Here is a 12,917-nt window from a genome sequence, read left to right on the forward strand (position 1 = left end):
TATTGTTAAGATGAGGGGTTAAAAGGCTCAGCAACAAAGATGAACCATCAATAGTCTTGATAGCTCTACTCATTCTTTTTTTTTTTTTCTTTCATGCACTAGAACTTGGTGCTGCTTGCAGATGAGAGATCCACAAAACATAGGTCCTCTTTTACCAAACCACGCTTACGATTCCCACGCGACAATGCCGACAAAGCCCATTCAAAGTGAATAGGCTTTCAGAATCACTAGCAAGCTTTAGTAAAAGGGGCCTATGGTGAGGCTGATCAACAGGGCCGTGCCTAGGGTCTCTGGCGCCCCCCTGCAGACTATCAGTTGGCGCCCCCTCCCCCCCCCCCCTGGTGAAAATGATCGCTCACCACTTGCCACACTGACAGGAATTGTCAGCAATATTCTTAGAAACAAATTGCTATACATTGCAAAATAAGATAGCAGATGTAAATTCTCAAAGTGGACATATTCCAAACGCTAAAATGAAAATAAAATGATTTTTTTCTACCTTTGTTGTCTGGTGACTTTCTTTTTCCGATCATGCTGGCCCAGTATCTGAGTCTGCTGCTATCTGTCCTCTTAACTCCATTTCCAGGGCTAATTTATTTCTTTACTTTCCTCCTTTCTTCTTCATTTCTTGCTCTATATCCATTTCCAGCAATTTCTTCTCTCTCCCTGGGTCCTGCCCTCCCATCCATGTCCATTCTTGTCCCTCTCTGCCCTTCCCTCCTCCATCCATAGCTAGCAATCCTCCTGTCTCCCCTCCCCTCCATTTCCAGCAATTTGTCCTCTCCCTGGGCCCCCATGTCCATCCTTGTCCCTCTCTGCCCTTCCCTCCTCCATCCATAGCCAGCAATCCTCCTCTCTCCCCTCCCCTCCATTTCCAGCAAATCGTCCTCTCCCTGGGCCCCCATGTCCATCCTTGTCCCTCTCTGCCCTTCCCTGCTGCATCCATAGCTAGCAATCCTCCTCTCTCCCCTCCCCTTCCAGCAATTTGTCCTCTCCCTGGGCCCTGCTGCTGCCCTCCCATCCATGCCTCTCTGCCCTCCCATCCATACCTGCCATAGGCGGTCGGTGGTCCAACTGTTTGGGGAGGCTAAAGGGGGCGGGATTAGGGGGTGGGCCAGGGGCGGAGCTTACCTCCATAAGTGTTTGACAACACACAGAAAAAAAATAAGTAAAAATAAAAGTCACAGTTAATACCTTTTATTAAATTTAGATATTAGATATGTATCATATGTCAAAGAATAAAGTGGTTGCTCAAAGCATATACTAAACACAATCGCTCAACTGCAAAACACTATGCACAACTTTGTGCAAAAACACACTCAGAACCTTACTGTACCATAAATATTACACTGGGAAGACCCTAATACACCAATATACCACCATACGGAACATGCAGACCGTCAACAATATGAAACAAGGGATCATAATATCATGATACGTGTAGAGCCAAAAAACACCCTTTTAGGGTGGCTAGTGTTCACAATGAGCTCCTTTTATTAACGACCATATGTAGATCCTTCAAGAGGTAGTGTGTCATGATTTACGCTGTACACCCTTTCTGGTGTTTTGGTGCCAACTTAGTAAGGCCAACACACAATCTCTCCACTGCAAAACACTATATACAAACTTGTGCAAAACACACTCATAGCCTTACCAAACCATAACAGCACTAATTCCAAGGACAGGACGAGCTACAACCTTTATGTGTGGAAAGGCAGCACTATAATTACACCGGGCTCTAAAACACCAGTACACAACCTAGTGAAACCAAAATAAAACAAAAAGGGCTGCAAATACTTCACGCTAGCAGAATACTGCATCTTGATCACACATGAAAAACACATGGCTTAACAGATATGAAGGCAAAATACAAGAAGTCAGACTCAGCATGCAGCAATACTAGAAACATTGAAACTTACATGCAAAATATCACAGATGTACATTTCCAAAAGCTGACATATTCCAATTAATAAATTTTGAATAAAAAATGTTTTCTACCTTTGCTGTCAGAGCATTTAGTTTTTCTATTAGCTTTGGTCCCAGTGTCTTCTTTCCATTTGATATTTTTTTCTCTCACCATGTCCACCATCTTTCTGTGTCCTTATGCGTCCTGTCTACCACCCTATCCTTTCTCCAGTTTCAACATCTGCCCTCAAAGTGTTCCAATCCAGCCTTTAAATTCAGCAATTTTCCCTCCATCCATATAAAGCATTTCTCCTCACTCCCCTCCCCTCCATCCATGTGCATCTACAACCTTTGTCTTCTCTCCCCTCCATCCATGTCCAGCATTTCTCCTCTCTCCCTTCCACTCCATCCGTGTGCATCTCCTTCCTTTATCTTTCCTTCCCCCCATCCTTGTCCAACATTTCTCCTCTCTTCCCTGCCCTCCACTCCATCCATGTCCAGCATTTCTCCTCTCTTCCCTCCCCTCCATCCATGTGCATCTCCTTCCTGACGTCCCTCCCCTCCATCCATCCATGTCCAACAACTCTCCATTCTCCCCTTCCCTCTCCTCCATCCATCCACCCATATCCTGCAAATGTCCTCTCTCCTCTGTCCCCATTCATCCATCCATGTCCAGAATTCTCCTCTCTCCCTTGCCCTCCCCTCCATCCATCCATCCATCCATGTCCAGGAACTCTCCGTTCTCCCCTGCCCTCTCCTCCATCCATCTCCAGAAAATTTCCTCTCTCCCCTGTCCCCATTCATCCATCCATAGTAACATAGTAGATGACGGCAGAAAAAGACCTGCATGGTCCATCTAGTCTGCCCAAGATATGAGTTTATCTTGAATTTGTACCTGTCTTTTTCAGGGCACAGACGTATAAGTCTGCCCAGCAGTATTTCCCACCTCCCAACCACCAATCCCGTCTCCCATCACCGGCTCTGGTACAGACCGTATAAGTCTGCCCTCCCCTATCCTAGCCTCCCAACCACCAACCCCTCTTCCCCCCACCTGCTCCGCCACCCAATTTCAGCTAAGCTCCTGAGGATCCCTTCCTTCTGCACAGGATTCCTTTATGCATATCCCAGGCATGTTTGAATTCCGTTACCGTTTTCATCTCCACCACCTCCCACGGGAGGGCATTCCAAGCATCCACCACCCTCTCCGTGAAAAAATACTTCCTGACATCTTTTTTGAGTCTGCCCCCCTTCAATCTCATTTCATGTCCTCTTGTTCTACCGCCTTCCCATCTCCGGATCCCATCTTCCCATCTCCCATCATCCATGTCCAGAATTCTCCTCTCTACCTTGCCCTCCCCTCCATCCATCCATGTCCAGGAACTCTCCGTTCTCCCCTGCCCTCTCCTCCATCTATCTCCAGATAATTTCCTCTCTCCCCTGTCCCCTCGATCTATGCCCAGCAATTCTCCTCTCTTCCCTGCCCTCCCCTCCATCCATCCATGTCAGCAATTCTCTCCCCTGCTCTGCCCTCTCCCCTCCTGTCCAGTGATTTCTTCTCTCTCCCTGCCCTGCATCCATACATGGCCAACAATTCTCCTCTCCCCTGCCCTCCCCCCTACATGTGGCAGGCTGCAGCGTTTTTGCGAGGCAGCTCTGGCTCTCCCTCCTTCCTTCCTTGGTTCCCGCTCTGGCTCCCCCCCCCCCCCCCGCGTGTTTTAACCTTTACTCTCCGACGTGGCAGCGATGTCAATCAATGAAGAACGTAGAACAGACTCGCTTCCAGCTTCTCTCTTCACACTGTCCCGCCCTCGCGGGAACAGGAAGTGCATCATCGCTGACGCTGAAGGCGGGACACTGTGAAGAGAGAAGCTGGAAGCGAGTCTGTTCTACGTTCTTCATTGATTGACATCGCTGCCACGTCGGAGAGTAAAGGTTAAAACACGCGGGGGGGGGGGGCTGCCGATCGGGGAGCCAGAGCGGGAACCAAGGAACGAAGGAGGGAGAGCCCGAGCTGCCTCACAAAAGCGCTACGCTTGTGAGGGCAGCAGGGAAGTCTGAAGTCCACGATTGGGCTGGGGCGCCGGGGCGAGGGTAAGCACTGCGGCGGCGCCCTCCAGAGGTGGGCGCCCCCCTGCGGCGCTTACCTCGCTTACCGCATCGGCACGGCCCTGCTGATCAAAACATATGCTGATTGTCTTCTGTGGAAACTAAGTGATATAGTTTATTATAATCTTTATGGAAGAAGTTACTAAGCTGTGGTAAAATATGGCATTTTACCACAACTTAGTTTACTATCCAGCTAATTTTCGAAAGTGATCGCCGGCCATCTTCCGACATAAATCGGGAGATGGCCGGCGATCTCCTGACCCCGGCCAAATCGGTATAATCGAAAGCTGCTTTTGGCCAGGTTCAACTGCTTTCAGTCGCGGAGCCAGCGAAACATCAAGGGGGCGTTCTCATGAGATGGCTGGCTTCGCCCAATAATGAAAAAAAAAAAATCCAGGTTCTAGAGCATTTTACCGGTTGTACTTAGTCCCTTTTTTTTTCACGACCAAGCATCAAAAAGGAGCCCCAACTCACCAAATGACCACGGTAGGGAATCGGGGATGACCTCCCCTTACTCCCCCAGTGGTCACCAACCCCCTCCCACCCAAAAATAAACATTTTTTTGCCAGCCTCAAATGTCATACCCAGTTCCCTGATAGCAGTATGCAAGTCCCTGGAGCAGTTTTTAGTGGGTGCAGTGCACTTCAGACAGGTGGACCCAGGCCCATCTCCCCCCCCCCCCCACCTGTTTCACTTGTGGTGGTAAATGGGAGCCCTCCAAAAAAAAACCCACTGTACCCACATGTAGGTGCCCCCCTTCACCCATAAGGGCTACGGTAATTGTGTAAAGTTGTGAGGAGTGGGTTTTGGGGGGGGGGGATTTGGGGGGCTCAGCACCCAAGGTAAGGGAGCTATACACCTGGGAGCTATTTTTATTTTTTAATTTTTAGACGTGCCCCATAGGGTGTCCGGTTGGTATCCTGGCATGTCAGGGGGACCAGTGCACTACAAATGTTGGCTCCTCCCACGACAAAATGCCTTGGATTTGGCTGGGTTTGAGATCGCCGGCATTATTTTCCATTATGGCCGAAAACCGATGCCGGCCATCTCAAACCCAGCGCACTCTGACATTTGGCCGGGCCCAACCGTATTAGCGGAAAAAAAAAGATGGCCAGTCATCTTTTTCAAAAATATGGTTGGCTCCGCCCACTTACAGCGCCAGCCCCGAAGATGGCCGGCCAGCTATTTGGCCGGCGCCGTTCGATTATGCCCCACTATGGGAATCACTAATCTGCTGTAACTCAGTACCTCAGGTTAGTGACTCCTGCAGTAAATAAATAATGCAGTTTATGATCAACTTTGCATGCTGTGTTGCTCTGCTCCTGAGGATCCTCTCTTAAAGGGGCACATGGTCAAAATCCCCCAGGAAAGAGCCCCCAACTCCATCAGGACACAGAAGAGGCAAATTTTTTAAGTCCTGCATTGTCCACCCTCCATTAGCCCCCTTGGTCCACCCAAGACCCTCAATCCCTGCCTCCCTAGACCTACCTGCAGAATCATTTCAGGGTTCATGGGACAGGAGTGATCCCCAGTTGCTCCTATCCCTGCTCCCCCCACCCCATCCCCCGACCTCACTCAACAATGAGGCAGTGCAGAATTGGGACATTTCCCCTTACAACTCACCATATACAAATATTTTAACTCTGATGCCACTTCAGTAGTAGCTGAAGGCAGGAAGAGCTGGTGTGAAAGGAGTAGCAACTGAACAAAATATTGTAAATGTCAGTTCAGGAGTACAGTGCCAGTTATTGCATGACGGGGTGTAAAGGTATCAAAGTTAACAAGACCACCACATACCCATTCAGTGAGAAACCAGAAGTGACATAGTCTTATTGAGAACATGATGAAGGCAGTCATACCAGCTGTTGGATGGCTATGGCTATGGCTATGACTATGACTATGACCCTCTACTATGGCTATGGTCCTCTACTATGATCACACATAACTGAACACAAAATAGATGTTCACCATCCACAGATGATACTTAAAAAAAAATATATAACTTTTCTGATACAAGGAAATTTAAAGAATTCATAAAGTGTCAACATCAAGGTCTCAGAAAATATGTCTCACAAAGGGCTACTTAGCAGCAAGCAAGATGATACAGTGGTGTTCACAAGAACATCAGGCCAACAAGTAAACTACCTGTGTTAACATGACTGAGGGTGTGGCTTGGATCTGTCACAAACAATCATACACACAGGGTTTGCAAGCAAAAGGGAAAAAAAAAAAGCTTTATTCTTATGACTCAATATGTGCACCCGTTACTTCACAGGTTTTAGTCCAGCACAAGTACAGTGTCATTATTTCTCTTCCTGGTTCCTCACGTATCACTGTCAGCACTCTCTCTAGTGCTGGCTCCCAGCCTAGCCAAATACAGTGTCTGTTAACACCTTCTCAGCTTCCTTCTGGAGATACACCAAAAACTAGTACTTTCTGAATATAATTTAAGGTTGTCTCCTACCTTGATAGTCTTCCCACTCAAGAGTCCGGAGATTCAAGTTTGAGCCACACTACTTCCCTGCAGGGCCGCTGAGAGCCAGGGCCGGGCCCGGGACAAGGCCGCTCCCGCCCCCCCCCCCCAAGGTCACGTCGCATTGTGCCCCTCCACCCGCTGCCAGGGCCGGGCCCTCTGAACTAACCTGAAGTGCCTTCATGTTTGACGCAAGCAGCAGCAGCAGCAAGGAAGACCTCTCCTTCCTTCCCTGCCCCGCCCTCGTGGACGTTACGTCAGGCGAGGGCGGGACACGGAAGGAAGGAGTGGCCTGCCCTGCTGCTGCTGCTTGCATCGAAGATGAAGGTGCTTCAGGTTAGTTGTGGGAGCGACAGAGAGCGGGTGGGCTGGACCGTGGCGGCGCCGCCCCCCCCCCCCCCCCCCGGAGGCCCAGGCCCGGGGACTTTTGTCCCCCCTGTCCCCCCCCTCTTGGCGGCCCTGCTTCCCTGATCCTCTCCTCAGGTACTATAGCTCAGCTTAGAAGGGAGTCCTCTTCTCTCAGGACCTTCCTTCTGGAAGCTTCTACACTTAGGGCCTCCCTCACTATATACCGACACAGGCAGGACAATATTTAAAATCATTTAACCACCAGGAACGGCACCTGGCTGGTTAAATGGTACTTAACCAGCTATTTGGCGATATTCAGCAAAAGACAGACGGCTGCCTCCCACTGAATATTGCCAGTTAGCACTTAGCAGATAGCTGGTTATATCTCGCAATATAACCGACTATCTGCTGATATTCAGCATATTGCCAACTAAGTTTAGCAGCCGAATTTGGCTGCCAAAATAGCAGGTATATATTTGGTCAGTTTAAACTTAACCAGCCAGTGCTAAATATTGGCTTGGCTGGTTACATTTAAACAGGTCAAAATACACCTGGATATTCGATGCCAGTCAACTGAAATGGCCTGTGCATTGAATATGCGGGAAAACAGGAGGGGTAGGGAAGATAGGCTCTTTCCAAACAATGGAGAAGACGTATGATTGTAAGTAAAAAGTAATGTTTATTACAACAACTTGACTCAACACAGCTGTGTTTCGGTGCCGTAGCACCTTCTTCAGGAGTCTATAAAAACAAATATAAAACATGAATAATACAAACAAAAAGCAATCAATAAACTAAGGGCGATCAATAATATATAAAAAACATTTTGTGAAGCATATCACGATCATAAAAATCGAAACATGAATAATACACATACAAAGCAATCTTAAGAATAAAAACATTAATATAAAAAAGCAGTACAGATATTCTTTAATAATATATAACAACTAGGAGACAAAACTTATTAGAGTTCAAAGTAATTGGTTTGAGGATGTGTGACAACGAAAAATACTGGAGTGTAAAATAATAAGTTTGAAAATATATGACAGCCAGAGATAGGATTCTCTGTTGAGAAAAAATATATATATGTTCTTACATGAAAAAAATATATATATACATTTATTTATACATATACATATTTTTTTTCTCTACAGAGAATCCTATCTCTGGCTGTCATATATTTTCAAACTTAGTATTTTACACTCCAGTATTTTTCGTTGTCACACATCTTCAAATCAATTACTTTGAACTCTATTAAGTATTGTCTCCTAGTTGTTAAATATTATTAAAGAATATCTGTACTGTTTTTTTATATTAATGGATTACTATACATGACATCATACAATATCTCTCTTATGCCTTTTATGTTTGTTTTTTTCCTTTGCAACACCATTTTACATTCTCTAAATACCATGTGTTTTAAGTGTATTTTAATTCTTATGATCTTGTTTTTGCATCTTTGATATGTTTTACAAAATGTTTTTTATATATTTACTATTGATTGCCTTTCGTTTGCTTCATATGTCTATTATTGATTGCCTTTTGCATTATTCATGTTTTTATTAAGATTGCTTTGTATTTATTATTCATGTTTAAATGTTTATGATCTTGATATGCTTCACAAAATGTTTTTTTATATATTAATTATTGATCGCCCTTAGCTTATTGATTGCTTTTTGTTTGTATTATTCATGTTTTAAATTTGTTTTTATAGACTCCTGAAGAAGGTGCTACGGTGCCGAAACACGGCTGTGTTGAGTCAAGTTGTTGTAATAAACATTACTTTTTACTTACAATCATACGTCTTCTCCATTGTTTGGAAAGAGCCTATCTTCCCCACCCCTCCTCTGTTTTCCTTTACTTTGTTTCGTGGTGATTAAGTGCACCTCCACACTCTGTTTGGTACCTCCACACCTAGTGCGGTATCTTTTTGGATTGAATATCCGGGCTCAGTGCCGACCACGGGAGGCAGCCCAGCTACGTCCCGTGGTCTGAATATCGGGCCTAGGGTATTTAACTCCAGCCTGGTCTGAGCCCAGGGCTGCTGAGAGACTGGGTCGGGCCCGCCCCCGCCGCCCCCCGAGGTTGCCACTCCCCCCTCCACCCGTCCGCCACCGGGCCGGGCCCCCTGCATTGAAATCACAGCACCTCACACCTCCGTGTGAAAGCGCTGCAGGCAGCAGGGCAGCAGCTTGCCTCCCTTCGGGCCTCCTTCCCTCCCTGTGTCCCGCCCTCGTCTGACGTAACTTCCGCGAGGGCGGGACACAAGGAGGGAAGGAGGGCCGAAGGGAGGCGATCTGCTGCCCTGCTGCCTGCAGCGCTTTCACACGGAGGTGTGAGGTGTTGTGATTTCAATGCAGGGGGCCCGGCCCGGTGGCAGTCGGTCGATGACGGAGGGCAGGTGGGACTGTGGCGCCGGGCCCTGGGAATTTTGTCCGCCCTGCCCCCCCTCTCGGCAGCTATGTCTGAGCCCTCCCCATCTAACTCAGCCTCACTCGACAGACTAGCACCAACTGCTTCCTGTGAGGTGGCTGAACTGCACCACGAGTGAGGGTGTGCTCTTCACTATACTATCCACTCCTTCATACTACTCCAAAAAGGGGCTACCTATTTACCCACAAGATGCTTCAGTGATGATCATAGGAGCACCAAGTCAGGTAGTAAGTGACCTCTGCTTCCACCCCTGCTGCATGCTGCACAGCTCAAAATGGCAGTAATGATTCAGGAGACCCTAGAGCTAGGAGCTACAATGCCTGCAGGTGTTTCAGCAGTCTTTTGGCACGGGGCCAATTTCCTTTCCAGAACTGCAGAAATACAGGTTTCCTCCTTATAAGATTTACACTCAGCTAGCTGACACCTTAAACATTTCAAACTGAAATGCTGGGTTTATACAAACAGAAATCCAAATCATTTGATTGGCTGAAATCGACTTGTGCAGCAGCTTTGCTTAGTATTATGATGTCTCATGCTGTAAGCAAGGGTGATGTCACCAATAAAAATGTGTCTGTGAATAGGAAACATAACAGCAGCTAGCAAAAAAAAAAAAAAAAAAACCCAAAAGAAATATACCCAGCCCCTGTACTGCAGATAACCTACACAGAAAAAGGAATTTATTTTCTTTTTTTTTTCCTGAATTTGGCAATCCAATCGAAATAGGAATTTCAAAGGTGATTAAGATTAACTTAAGTATCATTTCTACTAAAGATTAAGTTAGTAAGCTCAATAAAGCGTCTGTGATAAAAGAATGGTTATTTTCTCTTACCAGGCTTCTTAAAGGTTAGTGATGATCTTGCAGAATGAACCGAACTACATGGGGGTGACTGAGTATGTTGACAATGTCCGCCAGAGCATTTTACAGCTGTCAGAAGAAATGACTCAGCTGCGGGAAGAAAGCTTGAAGTTGCACAAGGAGCTGGAAGACTTCCTGGACATCAAGCTGAGGTTTCATTCAAAATCTGTATGTGAGGTCACCAAGGATCCACGCATTGCATGGCCTCGCCGCTTCCTAAGACTCTTCAGGAAAAGCCGGAGGGAGAGGGAAGAGAAATACAGAATGCCGGAAGAAAAGATTAAGCCGGTGGGCAAAGGAACCACCAGAAAGAACGTCTTCATCCTTGGATGGGTGACTGGGTGGTGCAGCGGGGGAAGGAAGCATGAAGAAGAGCTGGAAGACTATGACCATTGCAAGCAACAATTGAAAAATAACCAGCCAGATTCCATGGACAGGGCTGGCAAGCTTTAGATCAAGAGCAGAAATTATTGTCTTGGGTTTCTCTGCTATATTCATTTTTGTGTCCCTTCTGCATTCCAGCCTTCTCTTGTGACGAACAGATTAAGAACACTGCAGACACATCCTTCCCCAAAACATAAAGTTGGCTTCATCTGCCTTTTAATTGTCTAACGTGTATATTTTCAGCACATTCTAGGCAAACTGCTTGCACACTTGATACGAGGAACGATTCAGAGAAAGCATCAGCTGTTTACCTGGAAATCCAACAACCATGGTTTGGCTGTGTTTCATTGAAGGGAGGACTGGTGGCTGGGACGGTCTCCCCAAGAGTCGGGTATATCTGCATTCAAGTTTTGTGCTTTGGGTTATAGATGCCACCACTTAAGATTATAACTTGGAATGTTGGAGGAGTACCTTTTCCTATTAAACATAAACATATATTACAGGCCATGCATAGGCAATGAATAGATACAGATCTCCTCCAAAAGACCCATTTATCTTCCACAGAACATAAAAAATTTCAGATCTGGTGGGTGGGGGCGATAGTAGATTCCCCTGTGGTACAACGCTAGACTGGAGTACTTATATTGTTTCATAAGGGTTTGGATCTCCAGATTTAAAAGATTTATCAGGGTTCTGAAGGTCAATATGTTTGCGCCCAAGTGCGGCTATCCCGTCAAATTCTCTATCTCTGTAATTTTTATGCACCAAACATATATAGCCCTAAGACTTTTAGTAGTTTGATTACATTTCTTTCTTCCCTTTTGACTAATGACTTAATATTTGCTGGAGACTTCAATACTGTCTATGACCCATCTTTAGATAAATCTACTCCCTCTGTTCGAGCCTGGTTAGAATCAGATAAGGGACTCCCATTACTTTGCAGTATGCTAGATTTGGTAGGTGTGTGGAGAGTTCTGCACCCAGGTAAGAAAGGCCACACACTTTTATCTCGTGCACATTCCACCCAGGCTAGAATAAATTATACGCTTGTGTCCCACGCATTGTTTTCTGGTGTGGTTCAGGTGGAAATTGGACCATATGAAATATCTAATCATGCACCAGTGTGGATGCAATTAAGAATGGGGTTGGATAAATCTGCACCCAAATCTTGGAGTTTTCCTTTAGATTTATATGGAGATATATTCTATCATGACTTTATACAAAAGAAATGGCAGGAATACTCCTTACATAACCAGCAGCATTTAGATAATTCCAGTAGCGTAGCCAGAGTTTAATTTTTAGATGGGCCTGGAGGTGGACTGGGTGGGCACAGGCCTCGCATTTCCTCTCCACACACCCCCCCCCCCCCCGCCGCCGCATTTCCTCTCCACCTGCTACCCCCCCTCCCCCGACAGCCCCCTGCACATGGTCAGTTCTGGTCATTTTTACTGACCTGAAGCACCGTTCTCCCTCCAGCACCGGCGATTCCCATAGCCATCCTTCTGCCAGCGCACGTCGTCGGAGCGTCTTCTCAGGCGCGTCCCGCCTACTCTGCAACTTACTGTTTTCCGCAAAGGTGGGACGCAGGAAGTTGCAGAGTAGGCGGGACGTGCCTGAGAAGAGGCCCCAACGATGTGTGCTGGCAGAAGGCTGGCTATGGGAATCGCCGGTGCTGGAGGGAGAACGTCGCTTCAGGGCAGTAAAAGTGAGCAGACCACGCGGACGGGGAGAGCAAGCAGAAGAGGCTGGGCAGGCCTGGAGCAAAAGTGGCTGGGCCTGGGCCCATCCAGGCCCACCCGTGGCTATGCCCCTGGATAATCCCATACTGATTTGGGAAACAGCTAAAGTGGTGTTACGTTGAGAGATGATAGCCTATTCTGCGATAAAGTGTAAAGTGAGAGATTGCAATATTTTGCAATTAGAATCCCTGGTGCATCAATACAGAGTCCGATTTAGCCAATCACCCACTGTTTATAATAAATCCTTATTGCTTACTACTCAACAGGAATTAAAAGAGCTATTACATCAACATATGGTCAAATCAAAATGTCATCTGTTTCAATATGGTAATAAGAGTGGTAGGCTTATATCTCATTTAATTAATACCTGGACAGGACGCCACAAGATACTCCAACTCCAAGAGCCCAATGGTTCTATAACTAGTTCTGATGTTACCATAAATAAAACTTATGAAGATTATTTTGTCACATTATATAAAGCCTCTGACAATATGCCAAGCTCTATGTATCTAAAAAATTTAGATTTACCAAAAGTCACTTTGTCTCAGTTGAATTAAATGCACCTATTGCATTGGATGAAGTTCACTTTGTGATACGTGCAAGTGCATTGAATAAGACACCGGGGCCTGATGGCTACTGTGCTAAATTTGATAGCTACACCTATAGGCCCCCA

This window comes from Microcaecilia unicolor, chromosome 3 (genome assembly GCF_901765095.1).
Source record: "Microcaecilia unicolor chromosome 3, aMicUni1.1, whole genome shotgun sequence".
Lineage (NCBI taxonomy): Eukaryota > Metazoa > Chordata > Amphibia > Gymnophiona > Siphonopidae > Microcaecilia > Microcaecilia unicolor.